Genomic DNA, 20,048 nt, shown 5'->3' on the forward strand with positions numbered 1-20,048 from the left:
GTAGACACACCCAGAGCAAGAGCTGGGCACTCTGTGGCCCAGGCAAGTTGACATATAAATTTATTCATCGCAGCCTTCATGATTTATAATTCAATTCCCATTTACAGGTATGGCTATTACTTGATGGATGTGATCATGCTTTTAGAATTCCATGAGAAAATTTTAATGAGATTATTTATTTCCTGTGTTTTTCTCAAGGAGTTATGTTAACCTGAAGATCTTTTTTTCCTCTACTTCATTAACTAACTTCATTATCTCCTTCATTTAACTAACTAATGTGTATACATTATCTTTCTGTCTTTGGCATCGAAAAATGATGTGATAGATCTTTCTCTGTTCTGTGAGAAATGATTTTTTTTTTTTTCTCTAAAGAAGGTGCCGTAAAATCTAAATGGTTGACCCACCTCAAAAGGAGCGTTTGGGCCAGAATTTCTGCGTGAACGGTAGCTTAAGGAAATCCTGTGGTTGTGTTCGTTTTGTCAGCACTTATACTAAAACTGGGATGATCCAGAGAAGATTAGTGGTGGCCCTTGAGCAAGGATGACATGCAGGTTTGTGAAATGTTCCATATTAAAAAAAAAAAAAAGATAGAAAAGAAATCCTGTGGCTTTTTTTCCATTAGCTTCAACCAACATGAATTGTCTCAGAGAAGCCTGCTTGAGCTGACTCACCTCAATTTGATGCCTGTTGGGTTTTGCATTACCAGCTTTCTTCACCTGAGAATTTGACGAAGAGAGAAGTCTGTCAGCAAATTACAGCTTGATCCAATTGGTGGTAATTTGGGTCACAGCACAGGGAGATATCTGAGGGTTGGATGGGCCTTCTAGGTGTGAGGCTCCTTCCTGCAGACGTGGTTTATACATGAGACAGAGAGGCAGTGCCTGACTTTCTTAATCCAATCAACAGGGAGGAAAAATTTATGCTGTGATTGTATCATTTCTGTGGTAAACCTTCTCAGAGATCTCTGGCCCAGGAATTGGCCCAAAAGAAAGACTCAACAGAAATACTAACTTTACTTAAAGTCTATGGGCTATTTTTCAAAAAAAAATATTTTATTTATTTATTTATTTATTTATTTATTTATTTATTTATTTATTTATTTATGAAAGAGAGAGAGAGAGAGAGAGAGAGAGAGCATGAGCAGAGGGGAGGGGCAGAGGGAGAGGGAGAAGTAGACTCCCCGCCAAGCAGGGAGCCCGATGCAGGGCTCCATCCCAGGACCCCAAGACCACAACCCAAGCCAAAGGCAGATGCCGGAGCAGTTCACCCAGGTGCCCCTGTGTGGGTTATTTAAAAAAAGTTTTTATTTTAATTCCAGTCAGTTAATATATAGTGTTATATTAGTTTCAGGTCCACTATATAGTGATTCAGCACTTCCATAGGATATCCAGTCTTCATCGTGACAGGTACACTCTTTCCTCCCTATCACCTGTTTCTCCCAATTCCCACCCCTCTCCCCTCTGGTAATCATCAGTGTTTTTCTGTATAATTAAGAGCCTGTTTCTTGCTTTGTCTCTCTCTTTTTTATTCTCTTTGCTCATTTGTATTGTTTCTTAATTCCACATATGAGGGAAATCATATGGTATTTGCCTTTCTCTGGCTTATTTCACTCAGCATAGTACTCTCTAGCTCTGTCCATGTTGTTGCAAGTGGCAAGATTTCATTTTTTTTGTGGCTGAATAATATTTCATTGTAAATATATAGCACATCTTTATCCATTCATCAACTGATGGACACTTGGGCCGCTTCCATCTCCTGGTTGTGGTAAATAATGCGGTTATAAACATAAGGGTGCATGTATCCCTTTGGATTACTGTTCTTGTATTCTTTGGGTAAATACATATCCAGTAGTGTAATTCCTGGGTCATTGGGTAGTTCTGTTTTTAACTTTTTGAGGACCCTCCATATGGTTTCCCACACTGGCTGCACCAGTTTGCATTCCCACCAACAGTGCAAGGGGATTTTTTTTCCACATCCTCACCAGTACCTGTTGTTTCTTGTGTTGTTGATTTTAACTGTTCTGACAGGTGTGAGGTGATATCTCATTGTAGTTTTGATTTGCATTTTCCCGATAAGTGATGTTGAGCATCTTTTCATGTATCTGTCGGCCATCTGTATGTCTTCTTTGGAGAAATGTCTGTTCGTGTCTTCTGCTCGTTTTAAAAAATAGATTATTTATTTGAGAGAGAGAGGAAGAGGGAGAGAGAGCGTGAGCACGTGCAAGTGGGGGGGAGGGGCAGAGGAAGAGAAATAATCCTCAAGCAGACTCCCTGCTGAGAGGGGAGTGTAATGTGGGGCTCAATCACAGGACCTTCAGATCATGACTTGAGCTGAAATCAAAAGTAGGATGCTTAAAAAAAAAAAAAAGTAGGATGCTTAACCAACTGAGCCACCCACATGCCCTTTCTGGCCATTTTAAAATCAGATTATTTCTCTTTTTGGGTCTTGAGTTGTATAGGTTCTTTATATATTTTGGATACTAACCCTTCATTGGAAATGCCATTTGCAAATATCTTCTCCCATTCCACAGGCTGCCTTTTAGTTTTACTCATTGTTTTCTTTGCTGTGCAGAAGCTTTTTATTTTGATATAGTCCCAAACGTTCATTTTTGCCTTGTTTCCCCTGCTTCAGGAGACACATCTAGAAAGTGGTAGCTACAGTTGATGTCAAGTTACTACTTGTGTTCTAGAATTTTTATGGTTTCAGGTCTCACATTTAGGTCTTTAATTCATTTTGAATTTATTTTTGTGTTTGCTGTAACAAAGTGGTCCAGTTTCATTCTTTTGCATGTAGCCGTCCAGTTTCCCAACACCATTTGCTGAAGAGACTTTCTCTCATTGCATATTCTTGCCTCTTTTGTTGAACATTAATTGACCATAGAATTATGGGTTTATTTCTGGATTTTCTATTTTTTAAAAAGATTGATTAATTTTAGAGAGAGAGAGGGAGAGAGCGAGAGAGAGAGCGAGAGAGAGAGTGAGCACGTGAGCACGGGGGAAGGGTAAAAGGAGGGGGAGAGAGAAAATTTCCAGCAGACCCCCTTGCCAAGCATAGACACCAATGCAGGGCTCGATCTCATGACCCTGACATCGTGACCTGAGCCAAAATCAAGACTCAAATGCTTAACCAACAGAGCCACCCAGGTGCCCCTGGATTTTCTGTTCTGTTCCATTGATCTATGTGTCTGCTTTTGTGCCGATACCACACTGTTTTGATCACTGCAGCTTTGTAATATAACCTGAAGTCCAGAATTATGGGGCTTCCAGCTTTGTTTCTCTTTTTCAAGATTGCTCTCTTTATTTGGGGTCTTCTGTGGTTCCATACAAATTTTAGAATTGCTTGTTGTATTTTTGTGAAAAATATTGTTGGTATTTTGATAGAGATTGCATTAAATGTGTAGATTGCTTTGGGTAATACAGACATCTTAACAGTATTTGATCCTCTAAACCATGAGCATGGCACATCTTTCCACTTTTTGTGTCCTCTTCAATTTCTTTCATCAATATTTTATAGTTTTTAGACTACGATTTTTCACCTGTTTGGTTAGGTTTATTTCTAGATGTCTTATTATTTGGGATACAATTATAACGAAACTGTTTTCTTTTTTTTTTCTTTTTTTCTTTTTTTGCTGCTTCATTATTGGTCCATGGAAATGTGACAGATTTCGGGGATCCCTGGGTGGGTGGCTCAGCGGTTTAGCGCCTGCCTTTGGCCCAGGGTGTGATCCTGGAGTCCCGGGATCGAGTCCCACATCAGGCTCCCTGCATGGAGCCTGCTTCTCCCTCTGCCTGTGTCTCTGCCTCTCTCTCTCTCTCTCTCTCTGTCTTTCATGAATAAATAAAATCTTAAAAAAAAAAGAAATGTGACACCTTTCTCTACACCAATTTTGTATTTTGTGACTTTACTGAATTTTTTTTATCAGTTCTAGCAGTTTTTTTGGTCTTCTGTACAGAGTATCACGTCATCTGCAAAGAGCAGTAGTTTTACTTTTTCCTTACCAATTTGAATACATTTTGTATTTTTTTGTTGTCTGATTGCTGAGGCTGGGACTTCCAGTACTATGTTAAATGTAAATGATGAGAGTGGACATCCTTGTTTTGCTCCTGACCTTAAGGGAGACGCTCTCAGTTTTTCCTCATTAAGGATGTGCTAACTGTGGGTTTTTCATAGATGGCTTTGATTAAGTTGAGGTCTATTCCCTCTAAACTTATTTTGTTGAGGGTTTCGTCATGAATGGATGTCATACTTTGTCACATGCTTTTTCTGCATCTATTGAAATGACCATATGGTTCTTATCATTTCTCTTATTAATGTGTTGTATCGTGTTGATTGATTTGTGAATATTGAACCACCCTTGCAACCAGGAATAAATCCCACTTAATTGTGGGATTGAATGATTTTTTTAATGTACTATTGGATTTGGTTTGCTAATATTTTATTGAGGATATTTGCATCTCTGTTCATCAGGGTTATTGCCCTGTAGTTATCTTTTTTAGTGGGATCTTTTTTGGGCCATTCTTATTGCTGTTCTTTGTATCTTATGTCTTTCCAGGCTTGTGCTTGCCATTTTGGATTGATGAAATTTTCAACTTCTTTGACTCCCGTACTCTTCTCTAACTCTTCTTGTTTCTAGGTTTTTGGAATAGACGACTCTTCTAATCCTATTCTGGGCTTGCCATTTTGGATTGATGAAATTTTCAACTTCTTTGACTCCCGTACTCTTCTCTAACTCTTCTGGTTTCTAGGTTTTTGGAATAGACGACTCTTCTAATCCTATTCTGTCTTGTGCTAACCTGTCCAGTCTATGGTGGGGATGGGTAGAAGAGGAGCAATCTAATGAATATCCCATGAGATCCAATTTATGTATACAATGGAATATTCCTCAGCTGTTAGAAACGACAAATACCTACCATTTGCTTCGACATGGATGGAACTGGAGAGTATGATGCTGAGTGAAATAAGTCAATCGGAGAAGGACAAACATTATATGGTCTCATTCATTTGGGGAATATAAAAAATAGTGAAAGGGAACAAAGGGGAAAGGAGAAAAAATGAGTGGGAAATATCAGAAAGGGAGACAGAACATGGAAGACTCCTAACTCTGGGAAACGAACTAGAGGTGGTGGAAGGGAGGTGGGCGGGGGGTGGGGGTGACTGGGTGGCGGGCACTGAGGGGGGCACTTGACGGGATGAGCACTGGGTGTTATTCTGTATGTTGGCAAGTTGAACACCAATAAAAAATAAATTTATAAAAAAAATAAAAAAATTTAGCACTTACCATAGCTATTTTGAAAGTAGCAAGCTCATTTTATAGACTAAACTTATATATCAAATAAATATATGAAAATAAATAAACATATATAAAATTACTTCATTTCCCAAATTATTTTTCTTCCAGACTTTTGCTTGCTAAGATCAGAATTTTGCCCCTTTAGAACATTCATAGTAAATCACTAAGGAAAATGCAAAATCTGCCCCTAATAAAACAGCCTCCAACATGGAGGATGGAGGGCCAAACCAAAAGGAGAAAAAAATAAAATTTGAGAAATAAGAGAAATATCTCTTTTGGAATTAATACTTTTTAGATTATATTTCCATGTAGTAAGCTCTCAGCATTTTATGGGGCAAACAGGAGTTTAATAACAAAAGTGTTAGGTGGTTAAAACATACAGGAGGCCAAGCTTAATTGTTAGGCGTTTTAAGGTATCACAGAAGGGGTCACTTTGCTTAGGGGACTCAAGCAAAAACTCTGTTTTGAAAGGTTTTCCAAATGATAAAACATTGTTAGAAATGAGTGAGATTTTTCTATTATGTGTAAACTCTTCATCAGAAAGAATTAAGAATTTCTTATCCTTATATAATTGACCTAGGTTTTTTTTTTCATTAACAATAAAAAATAGTTACTGCCTGCATTGTTTTCACCCTGGGGCTTATTGGCCATAAAGTACTCTAAAAACAAATTAATTTGTAGAGCTTATTTTGACAAGAAGTAAATACAAAGGTAACGCATAGTTTGTATAGGGTTGTTATCATGGCACTCTTGGGCATAATTTATATATCAAGAAAATAAAAGGGCAAACATAACTTTCAATCTGATTGCCTGTAAAGAACTTAATTGAAAACAGTTTTCTTTTAAAAAGTGATTTATTTTAAATGTGCTTTTAAGAACAAAGGTCTTATTGATAACCATTTTAAGTGTTATCTCAGTGTGGGATTTAAGTAAAAGGTCAAATTTATAGAGGTATTTTTCGTATGACTCAGTTCTGATCACAGACAAACTATCAAGAAAATGAAATTAGTTAACATTCTCACATCTGAGTACTTGTCTAGAGAGGCAGCAACAACACCCCGCCCCCACCACCACACATACAGACTACAAGGAGAGAACTTTGGTTGAGAAACATGGAAAACAAAAAATTCAAAATGCTGTTGTATAAATGTTCTTTAAGTAAGATAGTATTATATGATGGGAAAAGCACTGGATATGTTTCACTAGAAGAATAAACTTAAATCACATGTATGATTTTTGCAGTGTGGACAGATGAATCAGATTTTTTTCTTTCTTTTTTTTTTTTTTTTTGCCTAAAGTTATTTGCATTTATTCAACATATTCAAATCAAGGGTCCACATTTTATTTCAGGAAAGCTAATGTGGAATTTTTAATTTAACATTTACCTCCTGTCCAGTAGTTAATCTTTCACCCCTAGCCCCCTCAGCTTCCATCTCTGGAACATCTGTGACTTGTCTTTTTCCTGGATCTAGTGTGACTCCTACAAGTAGTTTATTGGCCAAATGAGAGTCAACACACCCGGTCATAGCAAGGAAGGCTCCGTTTGCCGATGGGCTGCGGGACTTGGGGCTCACAATATTTAGTCATTCAGCTACTTTTCCAAGGAATAAGGCCCAACCATTCGAGTAATTGACCTTTGCTAGTCTGGAGGTTCATCAGGGGCAGGGCAGGAAGGACCTTCCTTTCACTTTCCTTCTCAGTGCCGGAGCTCTCCCCAGCTTCATGGTTGACACCAGAACTGTGCGCTAAGGAGGGAGCAAGTGGCACCCACGTCCCTAGCACTACATGGTAAAAAAGTTCTCAGCTATCTAAAATATTAGACAATGACAGTCTCTTACTCCCTACTGTTCCCTGATGGGGAACTTTTATACCATTGGATTTCATTGTCTTTATCCCATTTCCTGCTCTGGAAGTGGCTGAAAGGAGGTGCCTTCCTTTAGGAGTCTGATGGCCAGTGGGGCAGGAGGTTGGGCAGCAGCGAAGACCTCCAGGCCTCTGTCTGCATTCCTGATAGCCTCTGCCTTAGATGTGACTGATACTTCAGGCTCTTCCTGAACTTCTGTTGTAGGCTCTGGCAAACGGATGCCTGTCTTGACTCTTTTCCACTATGTTGTGTGTATTGGAGTCGGAGATAGTGGTTGATGTTGTCCTAGACTCTGCTTCCAGCTTGCCTATTTTCCGTTACTCCCTTCTGCCTTGCTAGCAGAACTCTGGTTTTCTTCATAAATTGGGTGCAACATGCTGAGACCTAGACAGTGGATCCTGACTGGTCTAGGCAGGTTGGAATATTTTTTTCCAGTGGCCCTTGTAGCTTGAGGAAGCTCAGTAATCTAGTTCTGTCCAGTAAGACTTCAGCCACAAAAGTCCCCTGGGAGGAAGTGTGGAGGGACAAGAGAAGGCAGCCTCCTGAGAAAGTTTTTGTGCTCCCGATGAAAAGGTACAGAAATTGCTGGGCTTTTTGTCTCTTTATGTTGGCTTGAATGTGAATGTGTTGCCTAGAGCTGGTGCAGCCATTTTGTGACCATGAAGCACAGGTCTAACTGCTTGTTATGTGAGAAAAACATATCCCCACCCACGTAAGCTCCTGTCACTGGAGGATTCCATTACTTGGTATAGAATTTCTGATTGTTACACACAAAAATTCTAAGATGTGCAAAGAGAATATAATTTCTTTATATTTTTTGTAACTTGATTTTACCTTCTTCCTGAGTTTCCGAGGTTGGATATGATGACAGAGGCAGTGGTAGTAGACACTAACATTTATCAGTTAGTGATAATTTACTTTGGGTAAGTGACTCAGTTGTTCATTTTTCCTTCCACTTGCCCTGTACCTCTCCAAGATGACGTTTGGAGGAAATGGGTAGGAGTTTGTAAGCAGTGGCATGCTCAGCTGGCTTGCACTGACTTTTCAGAATGGATTGTTTAATTTTTTTTTTTTTTGATTGCTTAACTTTTGGGAGTTTTGCAAGTCAGTTTTTATATACAGTCTTTATTGACAACTAAAAGCTTGCAATTAAATAAGTAATATTAAAAAGAAAGTTTAATCCTCAAAACTCATCATTTCCTAATTATGAACTACATTTGACAATTATCTGTACGATTGGAGTTATTTATGTCTATGGTATTGTAAGTGGAAATACCATGTAATAGTACACTGCCATGTATCTCATCTATCCCAACTCTAAGGTCAATGGTATAATGTTGGTAGCTTGAAGTCGGCCTTGGTGGGAGCATTCATACCATAGAAATCTCCGAGTGCTACAAATGGGGGCTTTTTCCTTAGGAAGAGTCTCTTGTTAAGCATTTACTGGAGCTCTGTGGGTCTTACATGACTTTAAGTTTTGAGCAGAGAGGAGGCCTCAATTCCACACATGCTTAGGCCCTTGTGCTCCTCCCTTCTCCACACCAGTGTCACTCATCTTCAGGTCACTGATAGTCCTTTGGTATCTGCTTCCTGTGAATTTGGGTCTCTGTTATTCTTATAAGGTCCTTATGGTTGGTCTTCCCCGGATAACTTGACTCGTGGATTCCTTCCTTGACGTTTGTGAGCAGAGGAAGACTTAGGGGTGTTACTACAGACCTTATTTCTTCTACTCACATCATTTTTCCTCCCATGAGACTCCTCCATGTTGGTGTGGAAGTTATTCTGGGATGCATTTTCCTCCTGGAGTCCTTTAGAGGAAGTGGGACAGAAACTCCTCTACTTTTGACATTTCCCTTAGCCTCTACCTCATAAGGCTCCTGTTGAGATTTAGGCCTAAGGCAAAGAAACCATGCCATGCTCGTCTCCTGGCTTATGTCTCTTACTTGAGGTCACCATTTAATTCCCCCTTGTGTGTGGTAGGAAATATTTCTAAATGCTGTCCTCCTCCCTGAGGAAGGAGTTGCCTTTTCCCTTTCTCTGAGGCCATCCTGGTGAAAAGGCCGCCTGAAAGCTGAATAGGAGAGAATGAATTAAAAATACATCTGTAGGCATAAAAATTATCCCCATCATGCTTATTCATATGAGTCATCCTGCCCAGCCTTTTACTTCCCAGAACTCCATTAATGACTCCAACGCTCCACAGATCTGAGAGTAAAAGGATTGAAGTGAAGAATAACAGACAGACATTTGTCACTGAAAAAGAATGAGTGGTTGCATTACCCTTTACCCTTGATATGTCAGGACTTAAAAAGATATCTTTTGCAATTAATAAAACCCTTGAGTCCTTTTGGGTACTAGAAATAAAATTGGAGGTAAAAAAAAATAAAATGGTCTTTAAGAGGTTAAAATATACTGTTACAGGGACCAGTTTAGGAAGTAGGCAAAGAATTTTGCCAATGCTTTGCTATCTCTGCAACAGCTTTCTCAGTGCCCCTGGCACTTGTGTCTTCAACGGAGTCCCAACCCTCTGTCAACCGGTCCTTCCTACTATTAATTGTTAATGGCTTAAGATGTCACCACCCCCTTAATTGCATTTAAAACCTTAAATATGCTTTTACTATTTCTGGTTATGAATAACAACTCATGTTCATTTTAGAAAATATAGATAATCGTAATAAAAGTCACTAAAAACTGTTGCCTAGAGACAACCACCACTAATCCCATGGGGTGCATCCTTTATTAACCATTTTTCTACAAATTACTTTAAATGGCTGCAGAGAGTAGGTCATATTCATTTTTATTAGTTATAAATAACAACATATTTATGGTTTAACAGTAACTTCGAAACCTTTTACTGACATTTGGAACCTGTTGACAAGGACACTTGTGTTGGGGAGTTGTTCCTGGTGCACCTTAGATCACTCCATGCCTTTGTTGTTTTGCTTCTCAAACTCAGAAGTCTTTTCCTCCTCTTTTACGTCAGTTACAATCCTCCCTGTCTTTTAGGGTCCACTGGAGTCTTACGTGTTCATTCTCCTTCAAATTTCCTGCTAATGTTGCTCTTCCCTTTCCCTGAAGCCCTTATTACATGTGTTTGCTCACATAGTACTCGTTTGTGCATTTTCTCAAGTTGCAATTAATAAAATCCTTGAATCCTTTTGGGTACTAGAAATAAAATTGGAGGTGAAAAAGAATAAAATGGTCTTTCACCAAACTCCTTGTCTCACAGAAATGTTTAGGGCAGAAAGGGCCCTCATGATCACCCAGTCGGTTTAAACAATGAGACCCAGAGATCTTGTTATGTATAAAGATTCCGTGGCTGGGATTAAATCCCTGTTCTCCTGACTTCCAATCCAGCTTTCCAGTACTTCAAATTCCACCTCTTCGTTTATGAAGCTAGCTAATAAGCTTTATACGCAAGGAGCCACTAGTCGTATACTCTCCATTTTAAGGGTGAGGAAACCGAGGCCACGGTTGAGTAATTCAACGCAAAGTCAAACTGTGTAGTTGGTGGAAACTGTTCCTGCTTTTAACTCACATGGGATAACTTCAGGGAAGAATTATTATTTTTTATTTTTTATTTATTTTTATTTATTTTTTATTGGTGTTCAATTTACTAACATACAGAATAACCCCCAGTGCCCGTCACCCATGCTCCCACCCCCCGCCCTCCTCCCCTTCTACCACCCCTAGTTCGTTTCCCAGAGTTAGCAGTCTTTATGTTCTGTCTCCCTTTCTGATATTTCCCACACATTTCTTCTCTTCAGGGAAGAATTAGATGAGAACTGAAAACCGGGTTTGACATGCTGGAAAATGCTGATTTTTTTTTCCAGGGGAATTTTGATATGGAAGCAGGATTGGGAGCAAAACTACGGCTTGGCTGTGAATGGAGGGTAGCCACAGCAGGGTGGTGGTTTGAGGACGAGGTGGGACTGAGGGGAGGCTTTATTGACCGTTGCTTATTGACTGTTTGGATGGGGAAGACTCAAGAACCGATGAAACATCTCAGAAAGGGAAGGCAAGGGTGGGATCAAAATGTGGGTGAGGTGACTAGTCCTGGAAAGGATTAGGATACTTTTCTTTTTAAATGAGAAGGAAATGGGGAAGATGGGTAGGAATAAAACCTGAAAGGTAGAAGGAATGGAAGTTGTGGATGACAGTTTTGTGTGTGTGTGTTTGGAATTTAGGCAGTAATGTTGTCTTAGGATAAAGGGGCTAAGGTTGGGATAAGGAACTTGAAAATCGTGGGACAGCTTTGGAGGTGCTGCTAAAGGGAAACGTAGTAGAGGGATATTTAGGGGAGGGCAGAGATTGGAGCTCTTAAATTTGTAATTTTGGTAATCAACCTGGTTTTGTGAGTCTCTCCAGTAGTTCCAGGACTCTCAGAGTCGGGGAAATATCAGAGAGTTTCTGGGGATTGTCAGGAGAGGGGACAGTAGGACAGGACAACGGGGCAAGAGAACGGAGATGTTGATGAGAACATCGTTGAGGGGATTGAGCGGGCCTCATCGTGCGTGTTACCCGCAGGCTCAGAACTCGTCTGACACCTACGTCCTGTTTGCTTACGCTTTTGTCGTACCTAGAGATGAAGAACGTACAGGTGTGCATAGGCTTGCGCATCACACTGCCAAAGTCCATTTCATCCACTCTCCGACCTTCCCGGCAAACCCTGGTTCTGGAGAAGAGGGAGGGAGGTCCCTAGTGAAGGTCACATTTTACTTTCCCTCGCATTCAGGGGTGGTGGGTGTATGCTGATGGATGGTAAAGGGAAGGAGATATTTTTCAGCCACCTACGGACCCCTGGAGTGCTGAGTCACTGTCTTCGGGATGGAAAGAGACAGCATGTCTTTCAGATCATGCCAGCAGTGACATCATGGTCAGAGAGTGTGCTCCTGTTAGATCAAGAGCCCCACGGGGCTCAAGGGAAAGCACAGGGCCTCATTTTTACGAGGCTAACTGGGAATAGCCATGGTTCTTATCAATTGCCACCTGCCATCAGCTGTTTTCTCTCCACCTGGTTCCAAGCAATCTAACACACTTATTAAAAGTTCAAACCGGCACTTACATCACCATCATAACATTGCTTACAATTCTAGGCCGAGAGGATTTCACTAATTTAATCAGTAGTCTGGTGATCAAAGGGAGAGGGTTCATTATGTGGGCATTGAGCCAAAGGAACAATTTCATGAGGGATTTTCCTGGCATTTCCTCTGGCCACAGGTATGGAAGGAAGAAGTGTCAGGAAGGGTTGATAAGCTGGGAGTAAAGGCCGGGGTTGACAGGTTGGACATTTGATGAGGTGGGGGAAGAGGTTTAATGGGAGAAGTAGCAAGGTAAGAATGTAGGGTCAGAGAGCGGGATTTTCGGGTTTACATTTTTACATGTTAGATGCATTCTGAGGCAGTGTTGTAGAGAGAGGAGGACATGAACTTGGGAGTCTGACCAGCATGGTTGCGAGGCCCAGCTCCCGCTGTCTCTAAATAGGGGTGCTGTGGCCTACCTACAGATCTATTGTGAGGGTTACAGGTAATGATGCAAAGTTACAGATAGGACGTCTGGCACTCTGTGAATACAGAGGACGTCAGACTGGCTGGGTCATCGACACGAACGCTGAGGTTAGGACTCCAGGGGAGAGAAAGACGTAGAGCCCGAGGCCAACGCCTTCAGGCACCCCGGGGGAGGGAATGGAAGAGGCTGGTGTTTCAGAATAGCACAGGCTTCAAAGAAGAGGATCCTCAGGAAAGACCACAGCGGTGATTTGGAGAAGACAATGGAGAGCGAAGGGGGACAGCCCTTTCACGCGTGGGCCCGAGGAATGTGCTACCTCCAGTCACTCAAAGGTTTGTTCACGGCTGGATCCCAAGGCCAATCCATCCATACTCATCCTGCCTCTCAGGATTCTTCTCCTTCCTCCTCCCTGTCCCCCTCCGCTCCCCCGGGAATGAAGGCATGGTGGTCATTGCTCCCTTTTCTAGGGCCTTCTTCCTTTCTGGTCTTCCCCAGGTGAAGTCTACCCAGGATCACTATGGATTTGGGTGGTTGCTTTTCCGCTTGGTAGAGAATAAGGGTCGGGGCTGTGACTAGATCCAACTCATTAACTCCTTCCCCACGGAGAGCTTCCTTGGGAGAGACCCTACACCTTCTGGCGGGAGCAGGTGTCCCTTGTCTCTCCCCTACTCCTTTCTCTTCCTTTCCCAGCCCCTCTTCCAGCCCTTGGGGCTCCCGTCCTGGGGGCCGTACCGTCCCTGAGGCAGTGCTGCTCCCATCCTCTGCGGGGGAGGCCTTGTCCTTTCTTGTCTTTGCTCTTCAGATCATCCAGCTTGTGGGCAGCCAACGGTGGTGCCTGTGGGGTTGGGGTGGACTCGGCCTCGCGTGCAGGTGGCTTCAGGGCTCCAGAAGTGGAGGATCAGCAGCCCCGTCCGTGGGCCTGCTGCATTGGCCTGGCTGTTCCCGAGGCTCTGGGCGCGCCCTGTCCCCGGGCAGACTCACGCTGTTCCGTGTGGTTGGTTGGTCATCACTAGAAGGATCATGTAGGACAAGAGCATGTGTACACGGTACGGGTGCACGTGCGTGTGTGCACACGTGTGACATTTGCAGAGCTGCCCTGTCTGCTGAGACCTGCGACCTAGGCCCTGGCCAGCCGGGCACCCCGCTTTCCTGGAGCGAAGAAGGCCCCGCTCAGCAAGCGTTTATGGCAAAACAGGCTATGGGAAGCATCGAACCCACTAGATTTTCACACATTAAATTTTGTTATTTTTACTTTCTTACATCAGGCCTTTTAAATCCTGGAAGGAGAGCAGACGTTTAGGGATGACTTTTTTTTTTCCTTCTGTTTGGAAATAAACTATGTTCGTGTGACAGTTCAGACGGGCTGCGTGGGAGCCCCTGGGGAAGCCCGGCGTGGGGGGCAGGAGGAGGCCTCGGGGTTCTGTGCTTAAGCCCTCGACTGTGATCCTGTCCATGGGACACAGCGGAAAGGCACAGTTGGCATCTCACCCCCGGGGAACCGCCTGGGTTGTCTGGGCCAAAGTCAGACTTGGAGGTTTGCTTAGTCATTTCAACGCAGCTCCAGGAGCTGGGCCCCCGGAGTGACCCCTCGCTGTCGGTAGAGTGACACCTGAGGACCCGCCTGGCCCCACAGGTGTGGCTGGTGGCTCCGGCGCTGGCCTGTCACAGCCTCCCGGGCCTGCCGTGGGCATCCAGGTGACAACACTTGCTCCACGTCAGGTGGGCCGGCCGAGGCTTCAACATACTGCTGTATGCTGTTGCTGGAATAATCATACCCCACGTCACTAGGCGGTTTCCCTGCACAGAGCGGTGGTTGGAGCAGGAGCCTGGGGCGTTGGCGTGTGTGCATGGGTTTGGATACTGGTTGTTTCCCGAGTAGACAAATCACTGAGCCCTTCTGGGCCTCTGTGTTTCCACTTATCAGAGGGATCCTGGCACCCACTTTTTAGTCTGGAAGAGAGGAGTCTTTATTTTCAATATTCCTGGGTCTAGAGACTCTACAACCACATTAAATAGCCCTTCTAAGTCAACGATTTGATGACAAACAAAATCTTTTTCTTTTCATTGGAAGTCAGAAGACCTACACTCTGGTCCCAGCTCAGCTGCTAGTTAGTCATGTAGACATGATGAATTTAATCTTTTTGTATCTCTATTTCATCATGTGTAAAAAGTGATAAGGACGAAATGAGTTAATACCTAAAAAGCGCTGAGGGTGGTGGCTGAGACGCGGAGAATGCCCAACGAGGTCGCTGCTATCATCACATCTGAAAGCACTTGAGAGCCAAAGTGCCAGTCAAGTTCTTCCCTCTGTGTTAGGTAGAGGATGGTATCGAGTCTTCTTGTCACTCTCTTGTCTGCATGGCCTCCATTACCCCCCCAGCACCCCCCCAAGGCCTCCACTTGGGGTATTGATCCCCTTCTTCCCTCAATACCTCTCAGTGGCTCTCCTGAAAAGCCAGCCACCCTGAGCCGTGAATTTCCCAGGATTACCAAGTAACACCCCAAATGCATCCTACTGAAATTATTTGCCTTACATTCCATCTGTCAGGTGGGGATGTTTGCTTTATAAACTCCTCAGGCGTCTATCTTCTATGCGCGCTTGTGTAAAATGCTTTAGGTACTCAGATTGCTTTCTTCTGAAAGCCTAGCAGGGACCCCTGATTCTGGGGGTGTTGTTTGTGGAGCCAGGAGGGGGAAGGAAGGTGCATTCTGGATGTGGTTCTCTAAAGGAGGGTGGGTTTGGATAAGGTAAGGCGGTGGGGACTACGGCGGGAGGTGGCATTTGGGCCTTTAGTGTCTGAGGGCCAGAGAAGGGATGGGGGTGGTGGGGGGGAAGGCGGATGAGGGTTTGGAAGAGAGGTGAAAGTTTGCCAAAGATAGCACAGGGCAAGAATGACTGTCTCTGGATAGGCCTAGGCCAGACCTCAGCTCTTTCACTGTATAGATCTACGGGGAGGCCGTTTCGTTCTCTCACGATGGGGATTTTTCTGTCTCGGGCCCTAATCAAATACCTGATGCTATGACTTAATTTCCATAGTTTAACATTTTATATTTCCAAAGAAGGGAAGGGATTTGGAAAGGGAATCCCTTTTATTTTTTAGTGCCTTATGCCTTCTTTCTGGTGTTAAGGGGGCGTAGATAAATGTCCCCGTTTGCTAGGGCTGCTGTAAACAAGTGCCACGAACCAAGTGGCTTAGAGCGACAGAGATTTATTGTCTCATGATTCCGGAGGCCAGAAGTCTGAGGCCAAGATGTCAGCAGCGTTGGTTCCTTCTGAGGGTTGTGAGGGAGATATTGGTTCCATACTTGTCTTTCTTAGCCTCCTGGCGGTTGCCTTCTCTCTGTGCATCTTCGCATTTGTCTTCTCTCTGTGCCCGTCTGTCTCCATGTCTAAGGTTCCACTTTTCATATGGACACCAGTCACACTGGGTTAGAGCCCCATCCACTCCGGTATGACCTCATCTAATTTAATTAATTGCACCTGCAATGACCCTGTTTCCAGCAAGGGTCACGTTGTGAGGAACTTCTGAGGTACTGGGAGTTGGGACATCGACATACAGATTTTTGGGGGAATCCCATTCAACCCATCACAGGAGGCTTGAAAGTCATCTCTCTGTGTATCTGGGTTCATAGGACAAGGACCAGTTTTCTCTAAATTCTGTTCCTTTGTTGGAGGTGATAACATGTGATATCCTTCCCCCCACGGTGTCTGCGTATCATGCTGTATCATATTTCATCTGATATGATAATCCTATGGTGCTGACGTCTTATCGGATGAAGATGGTAAGAACTTTTTCTTCATGGGTCATTCTTCTTGGAATAGTTGTGTAATTTGAAGCCGAAAATCACTTGCTTAACTGATTTACAAATGTAATTTAATATTGCTAAGTGTCAGATGATAGGATAAATTTTGGGATGTCTTTACTGGAGTCTCCAATGTATGAGCCGGTGTAGACTAACTCAGTGAGTCCAGCACTATCCCCTGGCGCGCCAAAAGCAGCCATTTCTTTCTCATATTTTGGACCTAGTGTTCCTGGGCTCATTTGCACATGTAATTTGTACATTTGAAATTTTGGCATTAAGCAGACTGTGGGGGAAGGAAGGGCTTTTCATCTTACCCGGTGGTTTCTATTTGTCTGAGCATCTGGACTGCTCTCAAGAAGAAGGCATCTTAGGGGGCACCTGGGGGGCTCAGTGGTTGAGCATCTGCCTTTTGGTTCAGGTCATGATCCCGGGGTCCTGGGATCGAGTCCTGCATCAGATTTCCCCTGGGGAGCTTGCTTCTCCTTCTGCCTGTGTCTCTCATGAATAAATAAATAAAATCTTAAAAAAAAAAACCATTTTATTGGAGTAAATGTGGGTCTGATTTGAACTACCAGACTTCTGATTTGAAGAGGCTGGTTGGTGCCCATGAGAAACCAACAGAAGCCAAACACAACCTCCAGAACCCCTAGAAAACGCTAGTGAGTTTAAGGAAGCATGCTGCAGAAAAACAGGAAAGAACCTTTTGGAAATGTACCTAATTTAATCTTATTATAAACCTCTTACCACTAAGAAGCTCCTGATGCTCTCTTCTTAACTTAGATTTTTGATTATTGCATATATGTTTATTGCAAGCACCTCAAATTATTTAGGAGGAGGGACAGTCATAAATAAAGACCACATTATTTTTTTTATAATAATAGAATTCATAAGCAGAACCTTAGTACTTATTTCTGCTCATTATTCATTTTTTCTTTGTAGCTGACTTTCTACATAGGATACATACTCGGCGACAATAAAGGCCACATGTTTAATATTCAGCAAGAGCTTATCCCCTCCCCCCTCATCTGTCTTTTCATCTGTGTACTTCATTAGTTTTACAATTGCTGCTTCTTCCAGTCGAATCTAAAGGAGCTGGTAACGTGGAAATGTCATATAGGGGTTGACAAGCAAGGAGAGACATGGAGGAGCTTTGTCTCTCACCCCACATATAACACTATATTGCAGTGTCCTAGAATATTTGTCGCCATGGCTGGTGCTCAGTATACTTCTCTGTGTGCTTTTTCCATGTCAAACAGAATCAACAGATAAAAGTCCATGTGTCATGTTAATAAAAGCCTGCTTGTGCATGTAATAAAATCTATCTGATGCTGTTAAGTCGTAGGCTATCTTTTTTTTTATTTTATTTATTTTTTAATTTATTTTATTTTTTAGTAGGCTATCTTTTTACTTTATCATTTTCTTAAAGATTTATTTATTTATTTTAGAGGTGTGTGTGTGTGGGGGGAGGGACAGAAGGAGAGGGAGAGAGAGAATCTCAAGCAGACTCTCCACTGAGCCAGGAGCCCAGTGTGGGACTTGATCTCATGACCCTGAGATCGTGACCTGAGCCAAAATCAAAAGTCGGATGCTTAACTGACTGAGCCACCCAGGAGCCCCATCTGATGTCTTTTTAATCACTCTATTATTTTGTTATAGGGCACAGATTGTGTGTGTGTGTGTGTCTGCAGCATATACACCCTTACCATAGGTGTATTACATATATGTATCATAGAGATATTAAAATCACGTCTAACACCTGTCCTCGTAAGGACATACCTGAATATCTCACATCCAGTAACAATCATCAAATCCTTTTTCTTTTTCTTTTTTTTTTTTTTACCAACATTTTATTATAAGATTTTCAAACCTGCAGAAAAGTTGAACGAGTTTGATAGTGAACAACCATATGCCCACCGTTTAGACTCCATGGCTAACATTTTTGCTGTACTTGCTTCTTCACATGTAGATCTCCACGTGCCTATCTGTCTATTTATTAACACATCTCCTTTTGGGGATACATTTCAAAGTAAGTTGCAGGCATCAAGACATTCATTCCTGGACACGTCAGCATGCATTATCTTTAACCAGAGTCAATTATTTTCTATGTTTTTTTTTTTCCCCTATGAGGTGAAATACACATACAGAGAAATGTACACATCTGAACTGTGTCGCTGGAGAGGCTTTGGTAAGTGCATACGGCTGTGGAACCAGACCACTGTTCGGAGGTAGAACATTACTCTCATTCCAGAAAGTTCCCTTCTCACTCCTTCTCGGTGAGTCCTCCTGCCCTCACGCCCACCGCAACAGGTATCTTGATTTTTTTTTTATTAATCATAGATGAGTCTTGCTTATTTTGGAGCTCTCAGCTGGAGTCATACAACTGCTTTCGAGAATAAAAAAGGTTTTCTTTTATTGTTAATACCATTTAAATGTGTGGGATAGGGCAGCCTGGGTGGCTCAGCGGTTTAGCGCCGCCTTCAGCTCAGGTCATGACCCCGGGGTCCTGGGATCGAGTCCCGTATTGGGCTCCCTGCGGAGAACCTGCTTCTCCCTCTGCCTCTGTCTCTGCCTCTCTCTGTGTCTCTCATGAATAAATAAATTTAAAAAATTTAAAAAAAGAAAATTCAGTAAATGCCTGGGATAATTAAATGTGGCTCTCAGGGTCCTAAAGGACTTTAAACGCCATCGATTATTGTAGGTGGGAGCACTGCCCAGGGCAGGCCGGCCGGCCTGAGTCCAGGTGGCAGGGGACGCCTCCACCTATGTTCTTGGGCAAGTCACTTCCCGTCAAGTTTTCCCCTGTGGAATGAAAAAGTGCAAAGCTCTTGGAAGGGAGTCCAGTGAGCAATCAAATAGGCACAAGTCTGCGGTCGTCTGGCCAAGGATTACTGGTTAGTCATGGGGACACTGGGCTGGCTGGCTGCCCCAGGGACAGGGACAGAGGGGACAGCGGGGGGCCCTGGGCGCTTCTCCTCAGGCCCTTCTTCTCCTTTCCTCCCTCTCTTTTTCTCCCTTTGCCTTCTGTGCCCTCTTGGCCTCTGCTTTCTCTCCCTGCCCCCTTCCTCTGCTGGGCCTGAGGTCACCGTGCGGCCCCCAGGCCTCCGGGCCTTCCGGGCACCTCTGCCCCCCAACCCCGGCCTTGCTCCCCCTCACCCCCCCGTAGACTGCAGGGGCACAGGCTGGGGCTGCGGGGCACACTCGTGTGAGCTGGGGTCGCAGGCCTAACCGGCTGCTTCGGCCTCAGGCCCCGAGGGTGGGGAAGGCGAGTTCTCAGGATGACAGGAGGACCGCGGCCACCCAGCTCAATCACATTCTCACGTCTAAGACGTGCGAGGCAATGTTCGAAACATGTCAGAATGGTTTAAAAAGTCTTTGAGGGTCTTTTTTTTCCCCTGAACTTTTTTTTCCTTCTCTTTAAACGTCCAGTGTGATGCTTATAAAAAGCTTTACACATAATAGACATATAATAGGTATTCAGCAGGTTTTTGTTGGTCACAAGAAGTGCAATAAATTAAAGAGATCATGAGAGATTACTCTGTATTTAAGGGACTGCGATTTTCTACTATTTTTAGCCAAAGAACA

At 43.2% G+C, this 20,048-nt stretch overlaps 1 non-coding gene across 1 annotated transcript; it reads left to right on the top strand.

Moving 5' to 3' along the window:
- The first annotated feature begins 467 nt into the window (after positions 1-467).
- LOC140608503 (U6 spliceosomal RNA) lies at positions 468-575 on the top strand. Its single transcript, XR_012010524.1, has one exon. It is a non-coding gene; the product is annotated as a U6 spliceosomal RNA (small nuclear RNA).
- The last annotated feature ends 19,473 nt before the right edge of the window (positions 576-20,048 follow it).

The sequence above is a fragment of the Canis lupus genome, chromosome 17 (genome assembly GCF_048164855.1).
Source record: "Canis lupus baileyi chromosome 17, mCanLup2.hap1, whole genome shotgun sequence".
In the NCBI taxonomy this organism is placed as follows: domain Eukaryota; kingdom Metazoa; phylum Chordata; class Mammalia; order Carnivora; family Canidae; genus Canis; species Canis lupus.